The sequence below is a fragment of the Octopus bimaculoides genome, chromosome 5, assembly GCF_046866305.1.
Source record: "Octopus bimaculoides isolate indiv1 chromosome 5, ASM4686630v1, whole genome shotgun sequence".
NCBI lineage: Eukaryota > Metazoa > Mollusca > Cephalopoda > Octopoda > Octopodidae > Octopus > Octopus bimaculoides.
Window position 1 is genome coordinate 105,309,963 of NC_142932.1, and position 9,701 is coordinate 105,319,663.

General features: G+C 36.2%; 1 long non-coding RNA gene across 1 annotated transcript; it reads right to left on the bottom strand.

Annotated features, from left to right (window-relative positions):
* Window positions 1-2,853: 2,853 nt before the first annotated feature.
* LOC106870741 (uncharacterized) lies at window positions 2,854-8,080 on the bottom strand. The gene is made up of 3 exons (XR_016241801.1): window positions 7,726-8,080; window positions 5,297-5,387; window positions 2,854-4,887 (listed from the first exon to the last, which is right to left on the bottom strand). It is a non-coding gene; the product is annotated as an uncharacterized LOC106870741 (long non-coding RNA).
* Window positions 8,081-9,701: the final 1,621 nt, after the last annotated feature.

Here is a 9,701-nt window from a genome sequence, read left to right on the forward strand (position 1 = left end):
TTAGTTAGTTTATTCAGGAATGTAGTTAGGAAACATTTTCCAATTAACTCGCTCTACTATAAGGTTATTAACGAGCATAAGGTAAGGTTCGGATTTTCAAACACCAAGAATTTGATCCAAATTATCGCCGCTCATAACTTTAAACTTTTATCCTCAAACTCTAGTCATAGTTCTGTTGACATAAACACAGAGGGTAATAATAATAATAATACAGGCAATGGTCGAGACGTTAGTCAAGACCAAAAGGATATGGATAATACCACTAACTTTGGTAATAAACTAATAGAAATATCTGAAGATAACCCTAATAGAATAAGATTCCTTAGTGCAAATGCTAAAACTAAAAACATTGTCTATAGGTGTAATGTTATAACGGATAAGAAGATTTGGAGTTATATCGGGGCTTCGTCACTTGAGGTCTCGAAACGAATTTCTAATCATTACTCTTCCTTTAGGGATAGGAGTAAGCAATATAGTACGGCGCTTAGTAATTTAGTTTGGAAATTGAAAGATGAGAAAAAGGATTACTCCCTTGAATGGTTGTTAGTAGGCAAATCGATGCCGTACGACAAGGGTAAAAGTACTTGTTCGTTATGTAACTTGGAATTATTTTCCATACTTTTTTCCAAGGGTCACCTAGTTAATAAAATAACGTTTAAAGCTTACAGATGTCTACATATGTATAGACATACGTATGCATTTTATAAATAGGAATTACCGGAATGTGTATAGGCACAAGTTCGAAATTAAGGAAGAGGTATATTCATCTCTATATATCTTACTGGAATTAGGTCTGTGGCGCAAATATATGAGTGTATATGTATATGGGTGTAGGTATACATGTGGAGACACGTGAGAGTGTATGTGTGTATATATGTATATATGTGTGTATGGAGACGTATGTGTATGTGTGTACATGTAAACATATATAAGCTTGTGTGTGTGTATGTGCATATGTATCGATGTATATATGGAGGTATAGCTATATGTATGTATGTACATATGTACGCATGTGTGTATGTGAGTATGTATGCGTATATATGTAAATGTGTATGTGTATCTGTGCGCGTTTATGTGGGCGCATGTGTATCTGTATGTGTGTATATGTATATGCATGCATATGTGAGTGTATATATGTGTTTGTGTGTATATGTGTTTGAGTGTATGGTTATACATAAAAAATACATATAAATATATATTGGTGTGTGTATCTAAGTATAGGTATATGTGTGTGTGGGGGTAGGTGTGGGCATGTGGGTGGTGGTGTGCGGTGCGTGGGCGTGGGCGGGTATAATTAATGAATTAATTAATACACTATCGTTATAGGAAGATCCGATAGGAAATCTTGATGTACATGGGGGATGAATTTTTGGCAAGGGATTTTTACGCTGTAAACCGGGCGGTGTACGTCGCTGGATTTCGGTTGACTGGTTTGTTTACATTCTGTAAGAAAATAACGATGGTAGGTTGCGTGCCGTCGATTATTCTTTCACCCTCTTGGATGATGTGTGTGTTTTGCTAATAATAGTATTGGTGATGGCAATAATGCGACCCTGATGAGATGGAGTATCCAGAAATTTGTAATATGTTGTAATTTGTTACAATATTTTACGAGACATCTTATGATGTGGTTTATTTTTCCGGGATACCCTATTGAAATGTGCATAGGTTTAGCTTATTGTGGTTGTTTCTGTTATTATAATTGTTGCTGCAATAAAGTATCTTCAATGCATTGATTTTGAGCTCTATCCTTTAAGAGACATGTATACATATATATATATATATATATATATATATATATATATATATATATATATGTGTGTGTGTGTATATATATATATATATATATATATATATACATACATACATACATATATATATGTATAAATATATATATGTATATGTATGTATGAGTATATACATAAATATGTATATATATGTATGTATGTTTGTATGTATGTGTGTGTGTGTGATCGATATTACGCGCGTCTTCTGCCTGTACGTATGTATATAAAACCATAAAGTCAGGATTACTAGAGGTGAGTTTATATATATTTTAACCATCTCCTGATTTGACGCTTTGTATACTCATGAAATAATTCCATCGATCGAGTCTTATGGACTTTCAGTTACCTGATCACTCTACATTACGCTTCTTTGCAATGGATTATTATGTGAACTGTTAGCCAAGTTCGAAAGAAGAGCTTTCTGTGATAACCGCACGACTTTTTAAATTCACATATTTTATTACACACACACACACACACACACACACACACACACACACACACACACACACACACACACACACACACACACACACACACACACACACACACATTATATATTATATATATATATACACATACATGCATACATTAATTTCCGATGCAGCCTTAGGATTTTATCTATGCTTTGCCAGTCTCGTATGTTTCATGTTTTACAAGTTTTCATTTATATTTCTTTATATGCATTTTTCTCTTCGTTTATGTTTTTAGTATTTCACTTAAAATTGAATTTAAGATAAACGTATTTGAAATTTTCAAGATGATAGACTAAGTTAAACAACAACGTGTATCATGTTCGTTCATCTTTCACGCCACAGGATTGCCACAGAAGTCCCACAAGAGATGCAAATATTTCAAATTTTAAGATCGGAGGGGTGATAATGAAAAAAATGATTAATGATGGTGAAGCATCATTATTTTGTTGTAAATATTCAAATTTAGAAATTTCAAAGCAAAATGTATGGATTTATGATAGCGTTCTTATCCTAGCGTTCTTTCTTAGTTAACGAGTTAAAAACAGATATTGAATTTTATGCTTAAATAATGTGAATGTTTGTCTCAAGCGAACTGGTATCGGAGCTTTATTATTTGCCTTTAAGTATGTTAATATATTACATATATTCTTTTTCTTGTACAGATAAAATGATAGCAAGGAAACAAAAGAGGCATATAACATAAACACTTAAAAAAGACCTCCCCCCCACAGACAGAATATAAAATAAATATAAAACCATTTAAAAAGCTTCTGTTGGTATAATGGTGAATTTTATATTCGAATATCGAATTAACCAGCTTTAAAAACTGTGTTTTCTTTTCCTAATGGCTTCAGTCACAGGGCTGCCATTGTGCTGACGTATTGCCTTAAAGGGGTTTATTTAATATATCACTTTTGGTACGTAGTCTGGAGCTCATTGTACCGATCTTTAGCATAATTACCACTTTTAAGGGTTTGCGTCTCTTTAAGGATATAACAACCTTAATATTAGGTTGAGGAAAAAGTTCGTGCGCCGTATTAAAATATGCTGTTTTTTTATATATATATATTTGTGTGGTGTGTGTGTTCATCCAGTTAATGTCATTTTCAATGGTGACTAACTGCGTTCGTCGAAAATGCGCTTTGTTTCAACAAGACAATCCCAAGCCGCACACCGCCAGAAAGACCAGCCAGAAGATTGAAGAATTGGACGGTATGGAAGTTCTGCCGCATCCAGCCTATAGTCCAGACGTTGCTCCATCTAATTACGGTCTCTTCCAATCTATGCAGCACTTTATGAAAGGTCACCGATTTGAGTCATTCGATGAAGTTGAAGAAGCATGTCAAGAATTTTTCGATTCAAAGCCAAAGAATAGTTGGTGTTGATTTTGAATAAATTCTTGTATTAAAAAGACCAGTATTAAAAAAAATCATTATTTGAACACGGCACACGAACTTTTACCTCAACCTATTCAGCGATATTCTGAAACATAGCCATCGACAGACAGGCTCTTTCTTTATCTCTCTCTCTCTCTCTCTCTCTCACACACACACATGATAAGCATCAAGACAGTATCCATATATACACAGTTTCACTTGCCGGGCATTAGTCAACTTGAAGTGATGTAGAATTCAGTGAACAGGATCTCTTTAAACCAGAATTAGATTTCCAATCGCAATATTTTGATAAGCAACCTTCTTTTTGTCATATAACCCGATGACGCCATTGTGGTTAGTGATCCCAATGTGACAAAAAATATCGTAGATCAAGTTTACCTCATCCGTTTCACATATCGTGCGCTTTCGTTTAGCTTTGTTAAACTCTGTACAGTAAACTCGCACTTATTTAGAAATATCCACACCATTCTTATCTCCATGAGTAGCAATCAAAAATGATTTGACCTCGTTTATTTGTAATACTGCTAAAGAGAACATTGCTCTGTTCTTAATACACAGCCATGGTTTATGCTGAGGGTGATTTCCGTATACAAGTTCACCATGTAACATTTGCTTCGGAATTTCCTGATTAGTCATCTGTACACGGTATATACTCCAATATGAATGGTACTTGTGTACCTTTGTCTCTAGCTCAAGATTTTGGCACTCTTCAAAATCTACAATGATCACCTGACCATTTGAATATGCTGAATCATCTCTGATGAAAGCGGTAACAGCTGTAACGAGATGTTTGTAAATTATCCTTGTTTCACACTAAAAAGCAAGGGAAATCAATACCCAGGTACTATACATAGAAACTTTTGTCAATCACATGATACGACAGAAGATCTAGACTTGACACAAGACTCAAAATATCCGAAGGAATCGGTTGCTTTCTGAAGCTCTAGGGATATTTCGCCCCTCTGGAAGTAAGAACTGATGAGTGTACCCTCCGGATAAAACAAACTGACCTGCTATATCCAGTTCCATTCGTTCAATATTGCAAGATACGTATGCATTTCCTGGGGCAGTCTGAAATTTTACCACGGTCTTGTCCCTGAGTAAACTCAACTCAAATCCTTACAAGATGCAGAAATACGATCCATGGTAGCATATCTTTAACAGTATGTGCAATGTATCTGTCGATTATGGAATAATTGTTGTGTCGTTTCTGTTACGAACCTTTCCCTATAGGAAACAAAGAACAGGAGTTGATATTATCGAAAAACAAACCTATGGAGATGTTAGCCCTGCATAGTCACTCGCAGTTTCCTTGACTAAAACCAGTAAAATGTAAATAGAATAATTATTTGGAAAAATAAGAATTTCTGATATAAGGCAGTAAGAAATTTGCTGCTTATCACATGGCTCCGGGTAAGTGTTTTCTACTATAGACCCGGGCCGAATAAAACCTTGTGAGTGGAATTGGCAGAGGGAAACTGAAAGAATCCCATCGTATATATGTGTATATATATACTTCTGTGGGTGTGTGTCTGTGTTTGTGTTTGTCCCCCATCACCGCTTGACCAACTGGTGTTCGTGTGTTTCCGTCCCCGTAACTTAGCGGCTAGGCAAATGAGACTGATAGAATACGTACCAGGTTTTAAAGAAAAAAATAAACTCCTGGGACCAATTCGTTCGACTCAAGTCCTTCAAGGTTGTGCCCCAGCATGGTCGCAGTCTAATATCTGAATCAAGTAAAAAATAAAAGATAAACACAAAATTAGAAATACGCTCATCAGAATCGAATAAATCGACTTCAATGCTTAATTTCTATTTATTTTATCCTTCCCGAGAGAACGAAAAGTAAAATTGACTACGATAGGATTTGAGCGTAGAGATCCTACGAAAAACAAGGACACAACACTTTCGTCCAAATATTTTGTTCAACATTTTAACGATTCCGTCAAAACGCTGCTCTCGTCCAATAAAAATATTCATTTCAACAAGGCATGAAATATTGAGGGAGAGGATACTAGTCAATTATATCAACTCCAGTGCTCAGGCAAAGTCAACCTCAGCGGAATTTGAACTCGGAACATAAATCCAAAAGTACCGCTGAGTACTTTGTCCGACGTTCTAACGATTCTGCCAAAACGCTGATCTCGGTCAATAAAAATATTGTCAATAGTAAACCTGAGCTATTTATAGTTTATGTGAGTAATGTGATTAATAATAATTATAAATAGTTTTTATTTGGCAAGCGACATTTAAAGGGAGAAAACAGAGAAGACGAAGACGTATGTTCTAGGAATGATGTTCTATGCAGAGAGTAGTACTCATCTGCTTTGGTGGCTGTTTTTGTAAAATATTGATCGATGAGAAGAAAAAAAAGAGAAAAGGCAACATAGGCGACCATATGTTGGGTTTATCTAAAGGACTTTGGTTACTAATATCAATATAACTGATTAATTTTAAAACAATGCCATCAGCTATAACTGGAAAATAAATAATTAAACAGATAAGAATAGTACCCTACACACTGAAGCTCGCACATGCACATATACGCATGCGTGCACGCAGGCACGTACATACACGCAGGCACGTACATACACGCATACAAATACGCACGTACATACACGCATACAAATACGCACATAGGGTAAGACAGCTACGCTCAATATTTACACACATATACAAATACGAAATAAACATTACATTTACATACGCATCCATCCATCTGCTCATACATACATACATACATGCATACATACATAATGCATACATATACACGCAGATATAAGCACACACACAAACACATATCATGTGAGTGTGTGTGTGTGTGTATAATATGTGTGTAGGTTAGTTTTTAAATCTAAGGTTGTTATTTTACAGTCACACACACACACACGCACATGTACGCACACACATGGACACAGATGCATACATACAGGTATAGCCGTGTGGTAAGACGATTGGTTGGCAACCACATGGTTCCGGATTCGATCGGAACCATGTGACACTGTGTGACACTTGGGCAAGCCCAGGACCAACCAACTGAAACCGACGGAAACTGAAAGATGTGTGTGTGTGTGTGTGTGTGTGTGTGTGTGTGTGTGTGTGTGTGTGTGTGTGTGTGTGTGTGTGTGTGCGTGCGTGTTTGTGAGTATATTTGTCCTTCACCACCGCTTGATTGTCTACGTCCTCGTAACTTAGCTGTTCAGCAAACAGAGCCCAGTAGAATAAGTATAAATACAAAAAAAAAAAAAATGCGCCCTTTTAAAGCCTAGCCAGGCTCATGGGTCCGGTTTCCCGGTTTCAATGGCGTATGTGTTCCCTAGTTGGACGGGACGCCTGTCCATCATAGCGTTACTCATTTTTGCCAGCTGAGTGGACTGGAGCAACGTGAAATGAAGTGTTTTGCTCAAGAACACAACGCGTCGCCCGGTCCAGGAATCGAAACTACAATCTTACGATCATGATGCTGACACAGTAGAATAAGTACCAGATTAAAAAATCAAAAAAAAAAAAAAAAAAACTACTGGTGTTGATTCGCATGAGAAGACATACATAGCTGCAATCTAATAAGCGAAAAAATAAAAAAAGCATTATCTCATTCACCCATTGTAGCCTTTAGATGCAATGAAAGTGCAAGAGAACTCTTAACCAGTATCACTAAACGAAATAAAAACGCCACAAGAATTTCTAAACGCTGTCCCCACAAAAAACAACCGCAAGAGAAGTTAAGCCCTGTTGTTTGTGGAACAACATGAGTGAAGTCAGTTCTATCGCAAATGAAATGTTATGATCTATACAGCAGGTAGGACCTGTAGGGATTCCCATTTGGTGTATGCAGCGGAATGCAGCAAACACAACTTGAGTTATGTTGGTCGTACGACAGAGAAATTAAATAAAAGTTTCAATAGGAATAGGTATAGGTAAGTCGTCAGGTACAATAACAGTAGTTCGACGGATCTTGCTGAATATTTTACATCATTTAGAAGAACATTCTCAGAAAATATTCTTACTTGCTGTATTTTCAGTCCTCATAACATACGAAGATAAATAGATTTGTAAATTACTTACGTTACGCCTTGGAGGAATGGACAAAATGACTGAATTTCCTTACATTTACACAAGACTTTTTCATTAAGCATTCTCTTTAGTGTTTTCTTGGCTTCGTGTGTATTTTTTTCTTTTTCCTTGTAACCAGTTATGAAAAAGCGAAACTTGATGACATCACTTTATCTAAAGAGAAACGTAAGGTATTCCAGCCCAAGTCTTCAATTTTTCTATTTCTGCATATTTTTCACTTTGCATTTTGAACCAGCTGAAGACAGACATACAATTAAAAACCTGTTCAGTTCAATAAACAGAGCCACTCTCTATCACAAATCGAACTGCATTCTTAGTGCCATCTCACACAGACAAATAATGTAATAAATGAAACTAGTTTTAATTCATAAATAGTGAAGATGAATCATTGTTGGAGTCATGTTCCCATTCATGACAGATATGGGTTGGGTTAGATAACGAAACTGTTAAATTGCTGGTTGGTGATAGAGCCGCATGAGAATGTTAAAGCTGTTGAATACACAAATGCTACAAGCTCTGTGTTTATAACTATTAATTGAAATCGGTCTCGTTTATTATATCACCTATCTGCTTGAGATGGCACTGGACATACATACATACATACATACATACATACACACATGCATACATACATACATACATACATACGTACATAAATACATACATATATATTCACATACATACATACACACATACATGCACGCATGCACCCACGCACAAACACATACATACATACATACATGCATGCGTGCACACACGCATGCACACATGCATACATACATACATACATACATACATGCATACATAAGCCCGGAAGCTTGAAGAAGACAGTAGAGTTGACACAAAGCGCAACCTCTCTTGGACACAAGACCACTACATCACATTACACTTTGAAGGCTATGCGTTTGCAATCCAGGAACAGGAGATTGCCACAAAGTTCCTAGTAAACAAGAAAGACAGTGACGCTCTTGTAATCTCAAGGTGCGACCGCATGTGTAAGCTACGTCATGTTTCTATGAAAGACATCACGCATGTGATTAGCAGCTGTACTAAAAGGTCGTAGTACCTCCCTATGCGGCATAATGTTGATGCTAAAACAATTTACAATGCCATCCGCAAAAACGACTGACCTGAAATAAACTAAGAAAATCCCTCTGTTATGGAATACATTCATAAACACCAACTCAAAGAATACTGGTGGAATATTCCCATCAAAACGTCTGTCAAATGTAAACATAACAGGCCGGATATTGTTGTTTGGGACAGAGGAGTAAAGGTATGTACCATCATAGAGGTCAGCTGCCCTGCAGATATAAATATCTCTTTGAAAATCAAAGGAAAAGAGGATATCTATGGACAACTGCTTCGAAACCTTCAGCTTCTATGTTCAGACTATGAATTCATATTCACACCAATAATAATTGGAGCACTAGGTTTTGTTAGTAAATGCTTAAAGGAGAATCTGGATAAACTGGGATTTTCAGAAAGAGAAACTGACCGGCTGATTCGTACATTACAAGTGCAATCTGTGAGTGGAACAGTGAAAATATGCAAGACTTTTCTCATGTTCCAAATGTGAATTTGTCTGTGTTAACTACATCCAAAAAGATGGAGCCTTGTATCATTGTTGAAAACCGGCTACCGCCTCAGTGGAAGATTTATAATAATTAAAAACATAGAAGAGACATACATACCAATCTTGAGAAATTAAGCTTCTCAAAACCAGAAAGGAGAAAGCTGATTCAAAGACTATAGATCAAAGCCACCACTGGAACAGTAAAAATCTGTAAAATTTTCCCGAGGTTTATAATTTAAGTGTATATGAGCATGTCTAGATATGTACGTATATGCATGAAAAGACATAACAAAAAACAACACATACGAATCTGCACGTATACATAAATACATACATACAAAAATACCCTGTTGATTTTGAAATTCCAATGATCTAGGTTAGAACCGGCTCT